Genomic DNA, 24,293 nt, shown 5'->3' on the forward strand with positions numbered 1-24,293 from the left:
TTCTTGCCCGTAGGAAATATTGAATTGGTACGTGAGAACTGCCAGCTGATGATCGTCTTCTGGCTAACCTCGAATGTGTGTGCGTATGATAAATTATAATTTATCATTTCACTTCTTATCAGTTTACGAGCCGTTCTGGCGATTTCTTCGTTCTTTGTTACTTTGTTATGAACTTTATTTTCCAATGTTAGTTCAGGATGAAACCGGAGTACCTAGGGGAACATGCCGAGATGTTTGGTAGGATCACACCAAGGTCGATGGATATACCGTCTATAGACTTGCATGATAATCTGTGTAACTACATTGTAATCAAAATTTTCTAACAACTATTTCCTTAATTTTACATAATAAATAATTGTTGCGGAAAAGTAATACACTAACAATACATATGGGAAATAGGGTAGTGAAGAAGCCTAAAATATTGGTTGTGTAATCTTACATCAGAAAATGTGGTATAATAAATCCGCTGTAACGTTATTCTATTTTTGTAGAAACATATACTGTATACGTGATGTAATGAACTCTGTGGTAACGTCGCTGCTCTACGGAATCTCATTTACTGTTAGGGTGCCAACCCAACAGTTACTCAGAGAGATTGGGGCACCTGCAACTATCTAGCTTATACTACAGACGGGCGAAGAGTATCTCAGGGGGCACCCACTCGGCCAAATGTACAGTTGCCAGCAAAAGTCCTCCCACAAACGTGCTACACAGGGCTGTGGGAGAACTTTTCTGGCCACTGTACATACCTGGAGCTGGCGGACGTTAAGGGGTCACAACCCAACAGGTTCCGATATATTCAGGAGCCGGTGCATGCCCAGTACTTGCCAATAGTGCGTATCAGAGAAGTCAGCCGACTGCTCAAGAGGCTAACGAGCCAATCAGTGGCGAAGACAAAAAAAATAAAAACTTTACCTATTAAATTTGTGGTAACATTTTGATAACGTTCTAAAATGACATTTCCCCATTATTAACTTTGTGGTGACGTTTCAGTAACGTATAGAATGACAAATGAGGGAGGAGATAAGGAGTATGTTCTGGCCTGACTCACTAAGATATAAGAACGCAGACACTACGCCAAATATCATAGCCAGTTAAGTTCACCATTTGATCGATAAATATATAAACCCAGTGCGGCGGTTGTCAAAGTTAAAAAGAAAACTCAGGATTTCGAGAAGTGGGTTTGAACAAATTAATGATGAACAAGACAGGAGAATGTATGCCAAATCCAGGAACCTAGCAAAGTTAGAGTGTAGAAGGGCTGAAAAAGAGTTCAGGGGCAGATTGCAAGCGAGGTCAAGCCAATCCCAAAGGCTTGTTACCACTACGCAAAGTCGAAATAAAAAACGCGAGTACGCATATCAGACCAGGACAAGGCTAAAGATTTATCTAAACTAAACTTGATAAAAATTAACCTAGAGGTTTAGAATAGCATCTTTATATATATATATATATATATATATATATATATATATATATATATATATATATATATATATATATATATATATATATATATATATATATATATATATATATATATATATTTTCTAAACCTCTAGGTTAATTTTTATCAAGTTTAGTTTAGATAAATCTTTAGCCTTGTCCTGGTATAAATTATGTTGCCTATAAAATAACACTTATATATATTTGGTCGCTGTTAACTAATATGTGAGAAGAAATATAAATACCTATTGTAGATCACAATCTTCTAAAACTTACAACAGAATTATTTTCGTATAAATATTCGAAGGATTATTTAAATATATGCCGTACGTACTAAGTGTTACTTTTATCTAGGATTTACTCAAGGATATTGTTGTGTCAATGTACATTAAGAATAAGATTAGTTTAAAGGCCATATATTATTGGCAGGTGTTTACATTTTGGACACCTTGAAGCTGAGGGAGGGAGACTCGGCCACGACGCTGTGAACCATTTAGTAAGTGTTACTACACATTATGCTCCACCCTCAGCAGTATATCTCTTACTGGTCTTGTTACGTATGCATGTCTTATGTATACTTCACTAGCAAGAGATCAAAGTTGATGCTCTTGATGGCTTTTAAATGTGGAGGTTCTTGTGGAGTTTAAAATACCTTTTTTTTACCAGGTACGGAGACTTTAAATCTACAATTCTTCTAACTATTTGGGGGGGCTATAGTACAGCTTAATTGCGCGTCTTAGCGACGAGCTGTATGGCATTTTGCCTTATAACATTAAATGTCTTCTCCCGGTGAAGTCATCGAAAAGTAGACCAATTTTTTTTCCGTATTACTATATGAATTAAAAAGTTCTTGGGAACACAATTCGACGGACATTCACTTCTACATTTACACGGCCATAACTTCCTTAACATTTAATATAATGTAGGTAAATATTCAACCATTGGCTGTCCTCAGGGTTTGGTATGAGTAAAGGGTTTTTGTTGAGTATTACTCAAAACTGACCTTCATTTCTTTAACAAACTGCCAATTCGCGAAAAAAAAAAAGTCAGATTTGAGTAAAACAAAAAACAGCAAAAAAATAAATATATATATTCTCATACCAAAGAAACTAACCTAACCTAACCATACCAAAGAAACCTAACCTAACCTAACCATACCAAAGAAACTAACCTAACCTAACCATACCAAAGAAACCTAACCTAACCATACCAATCATAAACTAACCTAAACAATCCTATATGTTGTCATACAGTGAAGTCACACAGTGGCTGATGCGGAGAATGATCGAGCGTTCAGAGGGGCTGAGACAATACCATCTTCAGTTGGTAATTTTCTCTGCTGACAAAAACTGACTTCCATAACAAAAATCACTTTCAGGTATTAATCATTTCCACAATTTTGGTTTCAGTTTCCTCATTTTTTTTTCATTCTGTATATTTACTGCTATATTTTTTCCTTGACTATTAATTCTGATCCAGCTTTCAGTTCTATAACGAGCCGATCAGTGGTGAAGAGGATAAAAGCAAAGTTGGGTGTGCACAGGTGGGTCGTCCTGAATGGCAAAAATACGAGTATACATTGAAGCAAGAAAAGCCACAATACATCTATATTCTTATTTTGAGGGTACATTTGGGAAGGACACCCTGGGGGCACATTAATAACAATAGACACAGAAGAACTTACAGTAGTCCAAGCTACTGTAGGTGGGTTAAGTTAAATCTGGTTGGTTGAATTTGTCTTATAAATGGTTTGCCCAGGATAATTTACCTGTGAATGTAGCATTATGTTCCAAATGATATATTTATATTAGAAATAAAAAGATGAAAGTAATATTGGGTAATACAGTAGTACTGTACAGTCCTTCACAACAGTAAACTAACTGTTATAGGGATTTTGTTCATAGAATTATAATTAAAAGTACTATACCTGTACAGTAATGTACACTTGGGAAACAGCAAGTAGGCCATGGTCTCTGTGCCTTCACTGCATTACCCAATTAACAAAAACCACCACTGAACTCTTGTGTGACTTTAATAGGAACAAATACTGAGAACTGTACTGCCACACTTGAGTATTTATCACCCAGTGGTTCATTTCTGCTATAATCAAACATACAGTATTGTAGTTTAGAATTGGTTATTATCAGAGGCATTTCTTAGGTAATTTCAAAGTAATAATTCAAAATTTTTACACCAGCTCTGTTAACTAAGAGTTGTTTCAAGTAACAAATTGTCTAGAAACAAAATTCTTAATGGGAAAGTTTTACCCTACATTTAACGCATGTAAGAACTGATGTGAACTTTGTCTTGGTGGAATACAGTGCTGTAACACTTTCTCTGTCCTCCAGCATCTATTTGAAGACTATACTTACTAGGGAACAATTGATAGTGGCACAGTGCTGAATATTTCAATGGCCTGAAAACTCATCTCCCAGCTTATTTTACACCAAGATTAACCACCCTAATGCTTCTTCAAGGTGTTAGGTTAACATTAAGGTGATTAATCTTAAGTTCCTAAATTAAAATACTGTAAGCTGGGAGGCAAATCTTGAGGTGATCCATACCATTTTAAATTTATGTTAAGAGACAAATTTCTCTTTTACAGGTCGCCTTACACCGCTAGTGCCTCTGCTACATACTGTATAGCAAAGTGAGTAATATTTCAAGACTATTTTTTAATATTGAGGAACTATATTTTAATTTCCACCTTCAGTAAAATAGGGATAAAATTGAATATGCTGTACAGTATATTATTGTCTGGTAGTGAAGGAAACACTATTAAGAGATGGAGCTTTGTGCCTGACGTCTGGAGCAAAGCGTCGTCTCTTAGTCGTGTTTCCTTCACTGCCATTTGTCCATTATGAATGATGTTCATATGTATAGTCGCAACCAAAAGTAATCATCCACTCCACCACCTAACCCCTGTGCCTGGCTGGGCCCTTATTGCATGGTAAGTCACGTGTGATGGAGAGGGGGAAGGGTGTGGGAGGGTGGTATATGACACAAATTTCTCATCAGAGAGGAGGAGGATTGAAGAAAGCAGGGAAATTGATGAACAAATGAAGGGAATGATGGATGTAATTTTTTTTTCATGTGCTTCAAAGAGGGGGGCTAATCTTCATGTGATCCACCTTTTCACCTTTCAACCCAACACCTAAATCGATTCTTAAGGATGCACTGAAGTGGTTAAGTTTATATTTATGCTTGCATAATCACATAATCTGTGCACCTCATCACAATGCAGGAAAATGCCCCTGCCAGGCTAGTTGGGTAACTCTTCCTTACATAAACACTGACATAAATGTAAGACTCCTCATAGCATCAGAGGTGGTGAGGGCAGTAAGGGTGAGCCTGGCTAGTTGGTGACACATATAACCACTCTTTTGTAGATGGGTCACCGTGACAACAAAATAGGTCACACAGCAAAATAAATGACATTGACAGCAAAATGGGTCATTTGATGTCAAATAGGTCACTGTGTTAGATAATTAGGTAGTAGGACTGCAAAATACAGTGCTGTGAAGCAAATGCACCTACAGGCAAGTGCTGTCATCCAAAAGGTCACAACCTGTGGGCCAGATTGTTTACGAATTTGTCTTAAGTTTTAATTAAGGTCCAGATGTTATCACTAAAATAAAAAACCTTATATCCCTGGAATACCCCAAGTGAGAGTTGCCCAGCATGGTCTCTGTGGATAACCCAGGAATGGCTCCAAAGCTAGCAGCAACAGCAGCGTATAATTATCTAAGGATCAATAGATGCACCTGAAGGTGAGAGGTAATTTTTCCATAATGCGCGCCGCTACACATTTCTTACGGGTGGCAGGTTAGGATCGTGCATTGGTGGCAGGTGTGTGTCTGTGCGAGGAAGTAGTTGACTAGCCAGGCGGAGGATGGGAGGACCGCGTGGGTCCTGGGCGCTGTCTGCTCACTGGGCCCCGCCTCCACCAGTCACATCAGGTACCATCATCTTCACTCACCCTCACATCTCTCGCCGCTGTCCTCTTTCTTTGTTTGTGCACGGCATTTCCAGTTCTCTTGCTCCCAGAGATAGACTTTTGCGGAATTTGTGGGGTCGGTGGTGATAGTGAGGAATACTTGTAAGAGTGTGTGTTATGGAGAGGTGGGGAAGGAGCGGAATTCTTCAGTAGTGGCCCGTGTCAGTCACCAGATCCTTCCTTCCTCTAAATCTCATTACTCAATCACACCTCACCACCTTCCTCTTTTTTTTTTTTTTGTAAGCCTCACCACAAATGTGCAAACGTCATACAGTACAGTATTGTGTTACCGTTATCCATATTTTTCAAGAACTTTGCCAAAGTGCAAAGTGGGACATCCTTGTCTTGCAGTTTCTTATGTTCTATACTGTACTGTATACTGAGTGGTGAAATTATGCACAGTAGTAACCTTGGGTGTTTGAAGCACTTAAAACATTACACAGCCTAACTTAACCATGGATGGGTGGTCGACTGATCGGTCATTTTTCACTTATGCAGTGTTGTCAAGTACTGGCTATACTGTAGTTTTCTTTATTCCTATTGGTTGGTTAGGTTAGGTTTGGCTACTATACAGTACTGCTGTTCTTTTTTATTCGCCACGGAATTTGTGTTCACAGAAAATAAGTCCTGGTGGCCCTCACACCTGAATGCAAAATTTCTGACATAATTTTCATGCCACAATTAAGCAAGTAAACAAATTATCACAGTCAAGCGAATTTTTTACCATAATAAAAATGGATCAGGTTTTTACTAGCTTTATGTTAAATAATACAGTATACTGTAGTGTAGATTGACAGTTTTATCACGTATCTGATGCATTTTGGTGACAGTGAGCTGTTATGATTACGTGTTATCAGTAATGAAGAGGACAAGTGTGAAATACCATATGGGTTAAACAATTTTCCTGGTCCATCTGTCCTGGACATGTTTGCCTCAGGTGATTCATGCATACTGAATATACACAAACATACAAATATACTGTATATGCTGTAAATGCATACAGGTAAACACAGAGCAACATCCATACATAATGTACAGAATGCACATACAGGGGTAGTCATGTATTAATTTATTATATACTTATCCGTACTCACCTTCCACCTGTCACCCCTTATACCTCACACTCCTTTCCCTCTCACCTCTCAACACATCCCCCCTCCATCTCTCCTCCCTGTATCATGTGAGTGGGAGTATATCATACATCATAATTTACTGCTGGTTCATATGCTATATACTGCAGCTGGGTTACAGTGAAACTTCTATATAACGGAACTATATGGAGAGGGTATTCCGCTCTATCGAGGGTCCGATAGATGTGAAACCCTCCTCCTAACGGACTATACGGAGAGAAAAGTCCGTGATATCGAGGGATTTGCTGTGTGTACCGTGTATGACCCCCGTCCTCCCCACACCTACAGGGTACTGCTCACCATTCTTTGGCAAACACCGTCCACCCCCACCAGCAAGATTGTGCGAACCGCAGTGGAGTTCACGCTAAACAACATCATGATGGATCAGGTGAGTGAGAGAGAGAGAGAGAGAGAGACAATGGATGATGTAAAGAGTGAGTGAGGGGAAGAAAGGGAATGAAGGAAGGAAGAAGAGAGGAAGTGGGTGAGAGTGAGGGAAGGAGAGAGGAATGTGGAGGAATGAATGAAAGAAGAAAGGATTGATTGCATGGAGGGAGGGAGGGAGTTTATGTGTGTATGTTTGCATTGCTTATGTGATTACGTATATCCATGTATGTGTACTTTTTGTGTTTACATGTGTGTGTGCTACATGAACCAGGGTAAAGCCATAACCCTGTATACTGTACTCACCATCAGCTTCCAACACGTTACAATCTCCCCCAATATATATTTGTTTATCTTGTATACCTCTATTCTTTGTTTGCAATGTGTGCTTTTTTATGGTGAGTTTAGTCATTGTTTATCTCTTTTCATATTTGTCTTTGTTTATTATTTATTCGCCTCCAAACAGGTCATTATAAGGATGGTCTTCAAGTGTTTGGTTTATGTGAATTTTTTTTTTTTTTTTTTTTTAATCCTGTTCTTGTCTACCTTCGTGTTTCTCACCTGCACAAACAACCACTAATGAGGCCTTGGCACTAAAACAATTGATATAGTCATGTGTTTATTTGGACCAAGATTCTGAAATGTCCATAAGCTTTTTTTTTACCATTTGATTCTGGTAAATAGGTTCACTTATGTAGGGCTTTTGGGGTAATGTAGCTGCCATGTTAGTTGTCATCTTGATTGTGAGTTGAGGAACATTTGAGAATCTGTGTCTGTCTGTCTCTTCAATTAATTACACAAAATTATTACTGGTTATTGTCGTTTTTGTTTTTTATTATAGTATTTATTGTGAGCATTTTTACTGTTATTATTATTATTATTATTTAAGTGTTGGCATGAGTACAATTGTTTGAGTGTAGTGGATGTAGATAATATTACTGTGAGTTGTATTAAATGTTTGTTAAGGATAATATTGGTGCATTATATTACTTAAGCTGGTGTTTGTGTGTACCTCTGCCTCCCTTCCTCCTTCACCTCTACCCTCCCTTCCTCCCCCTCCCTTTCACTACCTCCCCTCCATCTCCACCTCCCTCTCTCCCCTTCCTCCCCCACCCCCTCACCATGCGGGGTAATTAGCATAGCCAGCAGTAGGGCCAGATGTGTCAGGTTGATCTTCCCAGAGGTAAATATGACTTGTTCATTTTGAGGGGAGTTGGTTGTAGCTTTTAACCATTTTTCACTATTATTTTATTTGCATACATAAGCCTTCATATATATATACTGTATATGTATAGGGACAACTCGTGCTTTATTCTCTGATGCCGTGATTGATTATTAGTATTAGTATTGACACTTTTGGCCCGAGTGAAGTACTGTTCCCGTGTTGTCTCTTTGTGCCTTGAGCAGAGTTGTGTGTTCACTCTGGTTCTTCGTGTCCAGTATCTTTGTTCTTCTGCCTTCTTATATTTGTTTTTTCTTCTTATTTTCCCTTATCTTCTTCTACTTCCTCTCTTCCTTATCACCCTCTTCTTCTTCTCATTTATTCTGTATGCCATTTATTTTTTTCTCCCTCTAAATCCCCAGCAAGTTTCATATTCCTTCACCTCTGTGCCGTGACCGAGGGCCCCGCGATAGTCTCTGGCAGGCGAACGAGCCAGGTTCTCCCAGGTTCATTTTACCCCATGACTGAAGGCCCACATACATGTCTAACTGATTTCTCACTTAAATCATCTTCATCAAAGGGTTAAATCATCATCCTCAAAGGGTTAAAATGCAGCATTGATTTCATAAACTGTCATCAGAATTACATTGAGCGCTCTACCTTAACTAGATACATTCACTTCGCACCAGTTATAGGTACAGCTAATATATAGATTCATTACAGACAGTTTATCCAGTACAGCACATTGATTCCCCCCCTTACAAGTGTTCAGTGTATGTTTGTATATAAGGTACAAGTCTCAGCATAATTTTCATGCCATATTTGGACATAAATATTCGCTCTTTATTATAATTAGTTACTGTGTGCATTTATACACATCTGTTTACCCGTACGAGGAAATAACAGCCTACGAACCCTAGAGAATCCAAGACCATATTTTCAAAGATTCAAGTGTTAAATACTGTATATAAAACTGCTTCAACTAGCAAAGATGGGGTCAATTTTGCTCTGAGACTCTACCATATCGAGATGTACTGTCAAGTATCCATAGAGAATACATATGATATAGGTATCTTTAAAGTCAGGGCCCCAGCTACAGGAGTTTGACCTTGTCCTCCCCAACAGCCACTCCCACACCAGTGACTTGCACTTGTCACTAACTTCACCTCCTAACTTGTAAAATTACTTGGTTTTGTGGCTCCTGGGAGGTCTATTACTGGTTTATGCCTGATGGTGGTGATAGTGGTGGTGGTGGTGGTAGAAAAATTACATAGATAAATAGATAGATGCAGATAGACATAACAAGTGACAGTAAATTAGTGATGGTTGAGAATAATGATGAACTGGTTTTGTGGTATAGGGAAGGGTAGTTAAGTGATGGCTGGTGGGGAGATGAGGTAATGGTGTAGTGGGGAGAGGAATAGTGGTAGCCTCCCCTTTAAGGCACTGAATGGTGATTTGTCATACAAATTTAAGTTTGTTGTGGTTATGTCCAGTTGATGGTTGTTTGTTGTGTTTATGTTATGTATTTTATGTGTGTCTGTCTGTCTGTCTGTCTGTCTGTCTGAGTGCATGTGTGTCCTGGATATACCGGATGTCACGACGAAAGGTTTATTAAGAACTTCCCACAGGAAGCATGCTGGCCCTTCCCTCACCCCTCCTCCATCCTCTTCCTCCCTCCTCTCCCTCCCTCCTCTCCCTTTCCTTCCTCCCTCCTCTTCTCCCCCTCTATCCACCATTATAGTTGTTATAAATATGAAATTAAATTAGTGGTAGAGTAAATACGCTGTGTTCCAGAAAAGCTCTATATTCACGCTGCCTTACAGAGTTTTTGTGGAGATTGTGTGAATGATTGTTCTACTAAAACAGCAACATTGTCCTCACTTCTTGATATGAGTCTCACATTGGCAGGTGCGGACAGTGATTGCTGTGAGTATCTGTTTAGGCAGTGTGTAAAAAAATAATTTAAGACACCTTGTATAGGAAGTTGGTTAATATATAATTGAGTTTAAGTGTGTAGTGAATTGAAATGAAGTTATTGAAGTGTGTAGAGTTTGGTGGGCTCAGTAGGCATGCTGGGGAGTTCGTCTTCCTGTCAATTGCTACACAAGAGGGGCAGGAGGATGGTCTGCCCCACTTGACTGACGGGTCAGTGGTGAGGCAGTGGTAGTGAGTGACGGTGGTGGTGTGTGGGGTGGAGGCCAGAGTTATTATAAAGTGCTAGTTAGTGCCACAAGTATAGTACTGTAGACATAAATATTCTGGACACTTATAGTTTGTGCAATGTTTTTTATTAAATTTTTTCTGAATGGTTTATGTCATGATATCAGAACATTCACTGTGACTTAAAGTGGAATTTTCCCTCCCTCTGAAATGTTTGTGTTCGTAAATACGTGTTATCCAAAAAATGTTGTTATGTACGCTTTTGTGGTTTGTCCCAGTGGATGTGTTAATATCCTTGTGGATATTGTAATGTACTTGATTTTTGTATGAGTGTGTGTGTTTGTGTGAAACTAGCCAATTAATAATTACGTAAATATGAACTAGATTGTGGACAAATGAGCAGTCACCTCTAGATTTAAGCTACTGTGATAGACGCCTTGGGATTGAGGACAAACTTGGTACCAGTGCTTTTGATTCTCTGGTTTTTGTGAATTCTTATGGGGAAAAATTCCTCATTATAAAACGTTTCACTATACTGTAAGTCACTTTTTTCTGGAACACATCCCTGCTTGTACTCGGGGTTGGTGACATACAGGTACTCGAGGTGCCATAATAAGAGTGTGGAGTAGTTGTATGGTTGTGCCTTAGTGTGAATATGAATAGAAATGTATCAAGAAATTATCTGTCCTCTGCCTCATCGCATACCTACTCTTATGAAAGCATCCAGCCCCTGTACAGTAATTATTCAGCAGAAAGAAGTATGGTTTGGAACGTTTGAATCCAGTACATTCATCTAAGTGTAAACACAGTGAACCTGATTGGACACATTGTACATAATTTTATTAATCTGCTTAAAGTGTCAGTATTTGGTGTGTTGCCAACAACTTGCCTCCATCATGTTGTACAGCAGACATGTAAGTACAGTAGTGATGGTTGTTGTATTTTCCTGTACTGTTAGTCATTTGTCTTATTGTGAGTGAGGATGGTGATGTTAAAGACATGAGGATGGGATGATGTGATTAATGAACAGATACATATTTAGTACAGTATATATATATATGAAGGTTGTAAAGTAATGTTATTGTAAGGTAAAAAGTCTTTATTATCTGTTTTTGGATATATACTCTATATATTTTTTATTATTGTACAGATGTCAAGTCACCAACAGCTACGTGTCCTGGTGGAGCAACTGCAGCGAGAGGCCAATATAGATCGCATGAAAACCTCGGAGGCAATCAATCATCTGAAGGTACAAATGTAGACAATATCCTCCGCTCCTGAATTAGACCCTGTGTATACATCTTTGTCTCGTGCATATGCCGTTTACCCACAGTGGGATGGAGGTGGTGTGCATGCAGTGTCTGAAGATGTGTTGATGATATGTGTTGCCTGGTCATCGTAGACGGTATTTAGCCATAACACAAACACCTAGGGAATGTTACAAACATCAGCCCTCGTGACGTAAACATAAGGTTAGAATCTAGTGTGAGGCAGAATAAGTGTTCAACTCGCCCTCCAAACATTCATTTTAAGCACTTTATGTCCAGCCGGCCATCTGTCGCACCTGTTCCTCCACCTTTCTGTCTTAAATATCCATTATAAACAAGTTGACTCTCTACTATATAAACACGTTAGTTTTCACTTCCCCCCAAAAAAATATCAATTTCCGTCAAAAATACGCCTGACCTAATACAGTACCTTAGTTTTTGGCAGTTGGGTTAAAAAACAAACTTTGTGTAAATATTTCTTAGGTATGGAGGACAAAGTTAGCCCAGTAAGTCAACAGACTGCCTCATTCCTGAGGGCGGTGCTGGGGATCTATTTAGTTCCCATTCAGTGTGTTTTATAAATTGTCCTACTGTTACCTGATCATCCTAACGTATGGTTTAAAAGACCTATGAGGGTTTTCTTGAAGTTATAACAGTATACTTGAGCTTAGTAGCAGTATCTATAGTACAGTATTGGTAAATGTCTCACTAGGTGATATGAGTGTAGGTTATGTTCCTGCATGTGCATGACTAGTGCATGCTTGCCAACCTGGAGGGAACTAAACCCTTCAGATTTTTTTTGGAACATTAAACAGAGAACCTTAAGAAAAAACAAATAATTCATGGTTAATACCTTTCATGGTTATCAGAACATGGGGAGAAACACGTCGGTAGCGAGAGTGAACATCTTTATAAATGACAACGGTGAATCACATTAGAATGCAAGTTTTGTGGCGACACTATAACAGTTTGTTTTTGTTTTCTCGATAATTGAATAGTATTTAGTTTTTACTCTAGCTGGAATAACAAACAGTTGTCTATGTCTCAATACAGGTACAGTATGTTAAATCTAGTCTTGTAATTAATTGGATTCAGTACTATTGTCATACCCGGGATGATTTATAATACCTGATACAGACTTTACAGTACTTAGAAAGAATCTGTTACACATGGATGGTTTGTCTGTCAGTGTGTGTATGTGTGTGTGTATGTGTGTATGTATGTATGTATGTATGTATGTATGTATGTATGTATGTCTGGTGGATGATACAGTAGAGTGAGTGTGAGACTGTGCAGATATTTAGTGATGTGTATTGTGTGTTTGCTGGAGATGTGTTCAGGTAATATAGATTATAGTTAGGTAGTGTGTTGCTGTGTTTACTGTGAATGTATACTGTACAACATACATCTGTGTACAGTCACAATCTAAAACCTGTAGCCGGGGATCCAGAAGGGCTGGCTGACTGAACATCACCCCCTCCTCCCACTAATGATAGTTGGAGTGGTATTTAATGAGTTTCCTGGCAATACAGACCTCAATTCAAACCATGGCCATGATTATCGTTGTTGTCAAGTCCATGTTTGTTATGTTATTACAAGTGCTACCGGGCTGCACACATTATACTGTACTGTACAGTAACATAACTACAGTACTGTGATTAACTAAAGTGCTTCATGCAGGACCTAAAATAAGGGAACTGAATACAGTATAAAGTAAATTTAAAACATGAAGATTAATGGAGCAGGAATGGGCGGTGGAGAAGATTTGGGAGGCCAATGAGAACAAGGTGAATGAGGTGTGGGAGGGGATCTGGCAGCATCCACAGAGTTGTAGCAGGCTGCAAAACATAGGGGGATGAGACGAGGTATTAACCGTTGTATGGTGAAATACTGGATAATGTTATGTAGTGAAAAATTCAATATTTGTCACTGTGATTGCACCTTCCTTCCTATTTACTGTACTGTAGTTACATAAAATATTGTGGCTCAAAAATTCTATAAGATTTCATCTGCTAATTTCCCAGCAAATTAAATATTTTCACTTATTCTCTAAGATTTAATGATGTCACAACTGTGGCATGACAGAGCTAATAATGTAACTCATCTCGTTATAATTATCACCATCACTGCCACCCACTACCGCTGTCCTTAACTACTATCCCATCCTAAATATTATCCACCAGCACCCATCCATTACCACTGCTGTAGATTATCACAAACATCACTGACCACCACTATCACTCACCATCAATCAACCACTACTACTCTCCCTTACCACACATCCCTATACACCCCAAACACACACCCTATGTTTATTTCCTGTCCATTTTTGTCTGATGTTGTTTTCATCTGTATCCTGTCATTTTATCAATTGTGTTATTTTTTATGTAATAGTGTTAAGGTTAACAGAGAATACATAATCTGTGATGAACATAATAATGGGTTACAGAGTTTTTAGCAACATTAATACAGTACAATCCATAAATCAAAAATGATGTACCACTATCATAACAAATCCTTGGGGACACCAGCACAGTGCACGCACACGAACTGACTGCGTCTCTTTCCCATCCTGAAACTCATAAACTTAAATAACAACTCCCATCATTAATCTTATATCGTCTAGCAACTCACTGAACTACCACTCCAACTGTCATGGGAGAGGGAGGGGCCGGTGTTTGGTCGCCCTGCTTTTCTGGAACCCGGCTACGATGAGGCCTGGATACAAATTTTGGATTGTGACTGTACACACTGTATACATACACATAAAATACCTCCTCTACATGTACATGATTATGCACATACCATTATCCATGCAAATTTACATTCATGAAGGAATAATTAATGTTAGGTAATACCAGTACTGTACTTTGTTTTTTGTAAGTGATAATATTATTACCACTTTAGTGTTCTCAAACTCATTCCTATTTACCTAATTGACTGCTGATTTTCACACTATATATAAGTACGACTGTATTCTGTAGTCTTAAGAGGGGTAAGTATTTCTTTTCTAAATACTTTCCGTGCACATCAACATTAAAACAGTTGACAGCATAATGAAACACATAATCTGGAGAGAAGATGACCTTGGGTGCGTGTGTGTGTGTGTGTGACCTTCCGCTGATGCCCCTGTGCTTATTGCGACAGAGGTACATCTCGGAACACGAGGCTGAGGACTACCTTCTGGTCGGCTTCACCTCTCAGAAGGCCAACCCATTCCGTGAGAAGAGCTCCTGCACCGTCCTGTAATGTGTAAGCACCGACACTTGCTACCCAAAACTCACATAACTCTCTTATTTTTTCTTCTTTCTTTTGTTATATATACAATAGAGTGTATATATACTTAACTGTCTTTCCAGCTCAACAACCCCTATTTTTTGTAGTGATTATCATGTTAGATCACAGTTACTTATTAGTGTTAGTGAATGACTTACTCTGGGTATATGATGGATCCAGTGGCCCTTTCTGTGTGGATTTTTTATTTTTTAAGGCTTTTGTTGCTTGAATCATTTTTTGTGCTGTTTTAACCCATTTTTTCTCAGTTAGACCTGTCATTTACCCACCAGGGATCCTATCATGATATTGTTTAAAATTTTGGCCTTAACTTCATATATTGTCTGAAAATTACAGTCACATTTGCTTCACATCTCATTTTCCTCCTGCAGCTTGAATAATGATAGTTTTCCAGTTGCTTCAGTTAGTTTGTCATTGGTTATTGTCTATTTGTGATCTGACATGCTTGACAACTGTGTCTGGTGCCATAAGTGACATGATCAATGTGGTGTATCGGCTCTTTGTGGTTATGTACATACAGTATACTCATGTAATTTATATTTAGTATGTGTCGTGTACTTTACCTACATGAAACTCGGGCAGCCTCTCTAAATTGTACAGGTGGTGACCGTCTCTCCAGTCTTCTTCATAATGCCATCCCACTCTCACACACATTTGCCCTCTGTAAAGATATATACTTGCTTAATGATTGAATTCTGTACACATAAACACACACCCACACCAAGCATTACTGCTCATCTGGCCCACAGTTTAACATGGCAAATACTGTATATTCCTTCACCATATTTTCTCTTGATTTCAACAGTTCCTTTCACCTGGATTTATTATTGGGTCTCTTATTATACAAAAGAGTGTTACTGTACTGTACAGTAAGAAATTGCAATGTCTGCCTTGTAAACACAGATATCACTGGGGAACTCCAAATACATTAGCCACAAACACTATTCTCAAGTCCCACACTCACCACAGTCTTGCTCTATTTCCTTATTACATAAATTGTGTGTGTGTGCATGTACACAAATACATGTTTGCATTTGTGCATGTATCTGTACATGAGTGATGTTGATTAAAATTCATCTGTCCTGGAGATGGAAGCCAATGCATCTTGGGATGTGGATTTTGTCTCAGACACATGAGTGGGATGGGGTATGTGTGGCAGAGGCCCTTTCATGTAAGATGCTATCATCACCCCAAGTTCATATCTACAATCATGAGACTCAGAGCCACTAATCAAACAATTTGGTGTTGTCTTACATACTACATACTGTAGATTGATAGAATACTTCCACAGTTGTTCAAAACTAAATAATAATTGAATAGTGTAAAGTGTAATAACTGGGTACAGTATTTTCAAAAGCAAGCTGGTAAATATACTGTATGCTCAAGAGACAACAAGGTGCAGGTATTGTGTTTAGGCTGTTAAGGAAAGTGTGCCAAGATATGAAAAAAATGCTCATTGGATCTCCAGTTTGTGAACACTTGTGACAAAATTATTAAATATAGATAAGTGTGAGGACAAAATGGACTGTTGGGCGAAGTTTAATAAAAAATATGATTAATAAGCAACATTAAGAGCATCAAGGCAAAGTATTTTACAGGTTCAGTCATATTGCTTGAAAAAGTAGTAGAGTATTGCATGAGGAGCATGTGTAGGGTATTTGTTAAGTAGTAGCTGTTGTTGAAGATGAGCAAGAAGTGTGTTATAGAGAATGTAAAAATGAAAGATGAAGAATTATTGCCTTTTGGGGGAAGGGGACAAGAATGGTAGTAAAAATTATACTTTAATTGTGTATGGGCCACTCTTTTATTACAAAAAAAGTGCTTATGTATTATGTGTAGATAAATGTATTGATAAAGCCTGTTGATACATCTGCTGCTACTTAGCTTATGAAGTGGCATGACTAATATTCGGTAGGTATTTGTGGACTTTCCATTATCCATGTTATTGGTAAATAACAAAAAGTTAACCTATGAAATGTCTTCACCTCCAGAACAATATAAACAATCTACTATAGAGAACTTGTAGCTTCCTCTCCTCCTAGTTATGACCTACATGGCACCAGTAAGTGAACGGTGAGATCCATACCACTGAAGACTCCCATGTTTTAGCCTGACTAATACTAGAGTGCCCTAACATGTTTAACAGCAGGAAACACTATCTTATATGGACAAGAGCAGATGATGCATTGGCTGCCAGCAGGACCCTCTTAACTAGTCAAACCAGGGAAGGATCAGTAATTCTAATCCCATTTGATTCAGTAGTTGACTTATAGTCTGAGGAACCAATTGGGCTGGCATGAAACCCACAAAATAATATAATATTTACCAAATAATATTTTGCTTTTGTCTTTCTTGTGTGGAAAGGATTATTTTCTTCTCTTCTTTCAGTAAATGAAACTTGGGAAGTTTTTAGAGATTCTCCACCACAGTTATCATGAGGGATAACTTATAAGTTTTGGTATCTTTTACTAACACACTTGGGTGAGAAAATGCTAGGAGCAAAAACCTAATCCTTCCTTATATTTCTGGGTAGTGTATCCTGCCTGAGGTATGTCAAGGTCCTCCAACATGAGACAAGCTAGACCAGAGGATTTATCAGTGACGTGAATCTCAAAGGTCACTCATTTCTTCCCCTCAGTCACATATGGGAGTTTTCTACTACAATCCTTCATTGTGTATTCAGGTGCTTTTAATATCAGTGCTTGCATGTTACTTTGTAAAAATTAATGATAAATTTATCAGATTTCATGATTCGAATATCTTAAACAAGAATTAGGTGCATTACTTGCTGGAGCTTTTCTTACTTATTGCACAGTATACTGATATTTATTTATTTTTCATTGTGCTGGACTAATATTGTATTGATAGAGAAGGTGATATTTATGGCACTGTTCCTACATATGGGGCAGAAGGTACAGTAATGTGTGTGGTCTTACTGTGAAAAAAGATGTTAGTGCAGCAAATGTGTTGGCTGAGTGTATTGCCTTTATTTACTCATTTCATATTGTTAGTGATTGATTTAATTAAATTCAAGAATGGGTATAAATGTGGCAGGTTTGTTTAAAGATATAGGGGCTGATTTACTTGTTTAATTAAGTCTCTGTTTCCATATTAGAAACCACTTTTTAGAGTGTAACAGTGTCAAATGGCTCGGACTGTTACGACACCAAGTGTGCTACTACTATACAGTATACTGTACAGTACCTAGATATGAATCAATTCATTAGATTTTAGTGGATAGTCAACTAGTGATCCCCTACCCCCTTCTTTTTTCACAAAATTGGAAGCATCCTGCTAAATGAATTTATGTGGGTGAGTGCTAAAAGGCAGAGAGATAATATGTACTGTATACAGTACAGTATATAGTATGTGCTGTAGCTGTATATAGAGAGTTAATGAAGATGGTCACTGCTGGTAGGCCATACTTACCTAGCATTGGTTTGCTTGTGCTTGTGGATTATTGCATAGTACTGTACTTATAGATGAATAGTATGGAAGATTGCAATTAATTTTTCAGGAATTAAAATTATTGATAAAGTAAATTAGATGGTGTAAGTTTATATAGTCAGTTTAATATCGGACTGTTAGTGGCATAAGAAAGGACCACTTTAATGATATGTTTGAGGATACAGTTGAAGGGATGACGTGTGAAGGTTGTTTGGAGCAGAGTATTGTATGTGTTGGGGCCACAGGACAGAAGAATGAACAAAAATATTTCTCAAAGGACAAGGGTTAATAGTGAATATCCATGAAGTGTTCTTGATGATTTTCCAGTCATTGAATACAGCATGATACACACCTTTACTTGATGTCTTGTTTTAAGAAGTTATAACTGACTTATTAATACACAGCTGAGGACCACAGGACTTGTGTAATACGTAGGACTGACTGTAGCTAACAATATCTTCCCAGGAAATTGTATTAGATGTTAACTATTGAAAATTTAGGGCCAAATGACATGTGGCTTTCTATTACAAAGGGATAATTCCTGTTTCAAGAAATAGTTTGTGGATATTTTAGGTTAATGATCATCAATCACTGTATGTCATAAAAAGTAATTTAAGTGACATTTATAATCACAAACTGTGTGATGATTAATATTTAAGTAGTGCACTTTGATGTATTGCATCACAGGTCATTGATCATTGCTAGAAGTGGTCAAGTGGCTCATTCCCCTGGGTGTAGCCATAACCCTTTATAGTATCTACCGAAGAAATAGACAATGTTATTAAAACAAAAGAGGCGCATAGTGTGTGGATGTGATTTCATTACAGTATGGCCAAGGTCTTGTTTTAACTGAAGAGAAAAACTTTAACATCTATTAACCACTATAAAGGTGTCACTTGTCTTTTGACACAGGTGAAGGGATGTCACTAGGGTCTTGACACAGATGAAGGGGTGTCACTAGGCTTTTGACACAGATAAAAGGTTGTCACTAGGCTCTTGACACAGTAGGTTAAGTATGCTGTAGAAACGTAAATCATCCACTTCATTCTCAATTAGATTTAAGGATTGGGTGTTCTATATTTGTATTATAATATAACAATAATTAATGCAATGGTAATTTTCTTTTAGTTATTGTTGTTTGTAATGTTAGACCTTGTTATAGGAGTGTCTGATGAAATTCATTTCCATATTTTATTCAATCGTGAAGTGCTTAGGTGTATGAAGTAAATATAATTGTATGTTGTGGTATTATAGTACCGTAGTTATAGAGTATAGCATGTTGTAGTGGTGTCATATAGTACAGGTAATAATAGGTTGTACTGTAGTGGTAATATAGTAGTTATTGTAGCTTTATAGTAGTGATATGATATTATGTTGTACTAGTAATATTATTTTGCAATAGTATTATAGTATGTAGTAATATTATGACTATATAACAGGAGTATGTGCGAGAACACCAGAAGGACGACTATCTATGCCACCCAGCGAGGAACCCCAGGGCCAACCCATTCCGAGAGAAGAGCATCTGCCACATCCTTTAGACTCCGCCTTCACTTGTATTTTTGTAGTTTGACAAGTCTTAACTCCTCAACTACGATGACATAAACCCTTGAGTATGATGACATAACTGCTTGAGTACTGAGGGGTTTAAACTCAGAGTATTCAAAGGGTTAAGTCATGGTATTCAAGGGGGTTGAGAACTAGAATGCCTGTAATCCAACTGTGAATTTTAATCTTGCTGTAAATGATAAAAGGCACAAAGCTTCATTTGATTTTAAAACTTTCTGATAATAAGTACAGTACTTAGCTGTAAAAAATGTTGATAGATTGTTGAAAAAAAATTTGATCATGGTTTTGTGATTTAGTAAACAGCAGTGTCCATTTGCTGACAACAGGTACAAGAAAAAAATGAGAAAATCCCTATGATTGATTAGGTGTTCCATATGGGTGAGTCCATATTAAATTATCCATTAAAAAAAAAGAAGAAGAATTTTAAGCAGCTGCAATGATAATTTCTTCAACACATTATGGTAACTAATTAGCGATACAAATTTTCTAACTCATTTTTTATATAATTGTAGTTCTGTCTTCATTATTTGTGGTCATGCTTTATGAAAATAATTTCTTCAGCACATAACAAATAAGCCATACCATTTTCTAACTTTATATTTGAATGTTGCTCTGTCTTCATTATTTGTGGTAATAAGTATGACAATAATTTTTTGGAGCTTTATGGCATAACCTTTAAATGTATAATTTGTGTTTTCATCTACTGTACTTCAGAACGTCCGAACAAAAGCTTTATCATCACCGAGACTATAACTTTTTAAGCTGTGTATTATGTGTGTGTAGCTGTTTTAATGAATATCTGCGAGTATATGTATTTTGTAAAGTAAGTTTCAAAATGTTTATGAGAAAACTAATTATTATTATTGATGTACTGTACCTCATGAAATGCTTTTTATACTAGGCCTAATTAATATACGTACTGTATCAAGTACGAAGAGGATGGCCTTGGGGGGGGGATCGGATGTTTTGTTTAACGATGTGCTGTACAGGCGTTATGTGACTCCAATTACCATTTTTTGTAGCACGTACCGGAGAATGGAACGGTAACATAGTTTAGGGTCACAAATTATTGAACATTGTTGATATGAAGAAAGATTTAATGTTTAGAGTGTGTGTTGGCTCAAGAGTTATATATAAAACATGTTGACAAATTGATTAGTTTATACCATATAGGGTGCGTCAGAAGTCACTTTACCGAGATAATTATTTTTACATGTTGCAACACAAGTTTTAACATTGTGGGTGCGATAGTGAGTTAACAGCTTGCGGTTTAGTAGAAATTCAACTCACTATTGCACCCAGTGTGTTAAAGTCAGTGTTACCAAAACAGTTCAGCCAAGTGCAGGTATAAAATACTTATTCTCATTACAGCGACTTATAACTCATTCTGTACCTAGACTAGTTCTGGCCCTCCTCACAATGATAATACTCAATCTACTGTCTGAACTATTAACTGAATATAACAAAGGCATAAGTTTACACTGGCATTTTGGAAGCTGGGAATGTCATGGGACAATTTAGGGCTGAATTATTTAATTTTGTCCTGCAGAACATAGGATGGTGTTGCTCTCACAGGATTTCCTCACTCCATTAGGTTCTTTTAACATTATATTTCACACTTAATGTTATGGTTGTTTTTTAAAGTATTGACCAACTTAAAACTCTGAAATGTTGTAATTCTCCATGTTTATTTTTTCCAAACAATTTTGAAAATCAGAAAAAAATATTCTTTGTGTAACTCGTGGGCAGCTCATCAATGGTAAATGTTATTGATTGTTACTACCTTCTGTTCTTGGATAGTCATGAGTAGAAACCCTAGAGATATGGACTGTACCATCTGTAATATTTGTTTATTATCACTTCTTCAAATTTACTGTAATACATACAGCATATGATGTCTGGCTGTATCAGAGGAATGTATATCTTGTACATTTATTATTAAAATCAGTTAAAAAACTACATTCACTAAAAAAACTCCCAGTTCATTTATTGTGGTACTTGTCAACCTTGCCAATTATCTTGAAAGTCAAGCATTCTTTTCCTTGCCTACCATTGTGACTTGTGCTGTTGATGGTCCATGATGAATATTCATGTGACAATGAGTTCTCATGTTTGCTGTTGTTTTTAAATCTTAGCCACTGAACATCTTAAGAGACAAGGAAACTGTTCCTATTATCTTTCAACAGTAAGGGCTCCTGTTTAACAGTACAGGAACCTTGTCAACATTAAGGGCTCATTTTCACTTAACCATCAAATTAGTGAGTGTCCATTTATCCTTCCATACAAAACTCTTGCACTTGTTCAGCCCGTAGTCAGTCAAGGTATCTGGATCCTTTAATAGCAGGAAGATCTTATAAAAATATATGATAGAAGATTGCTAAAGAATAATACTGTATTCTTGTGCTATTATAATGTTGAATTTATAAACAGTCATGACCAAGTTTAGTCAGGTTTACCTACATGGTAATTGGTTTTAATTAATGGATTGAATGTTCTTGCCTGGCTATTTTTTGCTTATACGTATACGAAGATCATTTCAACGAAGAAACACCTAAAAGGTAACATCTCTCTGGGTCTTGGTAATTATAGGTGAATGAGGTCTTGTATTTAGATTGGCAAAAATGTTGTATAAGTGTTCAGATAAAATGAGGCAAACAACATTTATAAATCATGTGTATTGGTGGATAATATTTTAAGAGTCTTCCAAGGTTGTGCAAACTAACAGGTAGTTGGTGCCTGTGTCTGGCCCCCCTACCACCAGGTTTATTGAAGTCTTGTCTTAAATATCATGATGTGAAGGTATTATTCTTGTTTTATAATAGAGAAAGGGATCAGCTACACTTATTGATGGTATTAATATGCATTCAATAATGATAAAATTATATTTGAACATTAAGATGAGATTATTTAAATCCTTATGACATACTTGTTTTCTTCATGGTATTATGCAGCTGTAAAGATTCCTATTTTATTGTAATTGCATACTGTATATTATTTTGTAAGCTCTTTATTTTACTATTGTTACACTCAATGGTAGCTATTCAATATAGCTGTGGTTGACTGAAGATCTGATAACATTCATGATGGCAACTACAGCATGGTGTGTATGATGGAGAGGTGCAGCTCATATTCTGATCAATCCATTACCTCTCTGCCTTCAGTGCTACATATAATATCCAAATCAGCATAAATTAAATATGTTCATCAATGTGACATCAGTTAATACACATTCTGCTGCATTCATGAAGGAGAGAACCATTCTGAAATGTTTATTACTTATTGATATTACAAGATCTGAAGTGCATCAAGCATATGAGTTTGGGTGCACTGCCTTTTTATTTTATCCATTTTAAGTAAATTTCAGCATAAACCCCCAAAAATGTTCTTTCATATTTTTTCTTCAGTTTATGCAGTACTGTATGAGGGCTACATTTCAAGTACTTATTAGTATAAGTTATTTGTAATGTTTGTAAAGAATTGGTCTTGTTTGCTGTTAAAGGCATACTGTATTCATAACTTTTTTTTTTACTTTATTCAATAAAAAACTAGGATTATAGAAGTTCATATCCCTGTGGTTTTACTGCATTATCACATTCTATCAACTTGTGATCGGATAAGGATATATTTGGTTGTTGCAAGATGATTGAAGTACTCTACCGCACAATACTGTAAACTGGTTCAAAATAAAAGATTCCCTTGGATATGATTTTTTTTACATATACAGTACAGTATACAATATATCAATGTGCAGCTGTGCCCCCAGGGGCCCTGCCAGGGGCAGCAGCACCCCCAGGGGTGGCAGAGCCAACAGGGGCCCTCCAGATGCAGTGGGCATGCTGAATTAGACTATATGGTCCACGATTCAATTGCGGGGTAATTAGTGGCTGTAATGGCCCTTGGATAATTTAATTACATATTTCAATGTAATTAATCGCCAACTATGGGTTTCCATAGTGCTATTTTGGTGTTAATGTGTTGTTCTGTAAGTACTTAATTAGATAAACTACTTACATTTCAATTGTGAAAAAAGTATATTTTGGGCAAAAAATTACCAAGGGGTAAGCCTTACCTTTTCGACAGTTTTGGCCCAACAATTAGATTTTGTTGAAAATCACATTATAAGTACAGTATAGTCTCTATTTATGCGGATTTTGTTTACGCGTTTGGTCATTTACCCGGTGTCTTGCCAGAATGAAATGTTTTAATTACGCGGTAAATTTCATCATTTACACGGCGAGCGGCTGGAGAGGTACAGATGCGCTGCTCCATTTTTTACTCACGGTCCATTTTTGACCATACGCGGGAAACGGCGTGGCGAGGGATGCACATTAGGTCGCTCTTACGTTATCTCTGACGTCATATAACGTATTGGACTGTGATTGGGTCACGCATCCTTACCTCCCTCTGCCGCTAGCTGTGATTGGTTTAATGTA

At 37.3% G+C, this 24,293-nt stretch overlaps 1 long non-coding RNA gene across 1 annotated transcript; it reads left to right on the forward strand.

The window, feature by feature from the left end:
- The first annotated feature begins 1,811 nt into the window (after positions 1-1,811).
- LOC121877425 lies at positions 1,812-23,561 on the forward strand. The gene is made up of 5 exons (XR_006091003.1): positions 1,812-1,942; positions 4,052-4,096; positions 6,862-6,961; positions 11,433-11,531; positions 19,731-23,561. It is a non-coding gene; the product is annotated as an uncharacterized LOC121877425 (long non-coding RNA).
- Positions 23,562-24,293: the final 732 nt, after the last annotated feature.

The sequence above is a fragment of the Homarus americanus genome, unplaced genomic scaffold, assembly GCF_018991925.1.
Source record: "Homarus americanus isolate GMGI-L3 unplaced genomic scaffold, GMGI_Hamer_2.0 scaffold367, whole genome shotgun sequence".
Classification (NCBI taxonomy): Eukaryota; Metazoa; Arthropoda; class Malacostraca; order Decapoda; family Nephropidae; genus Homarus; species Homarus americanus.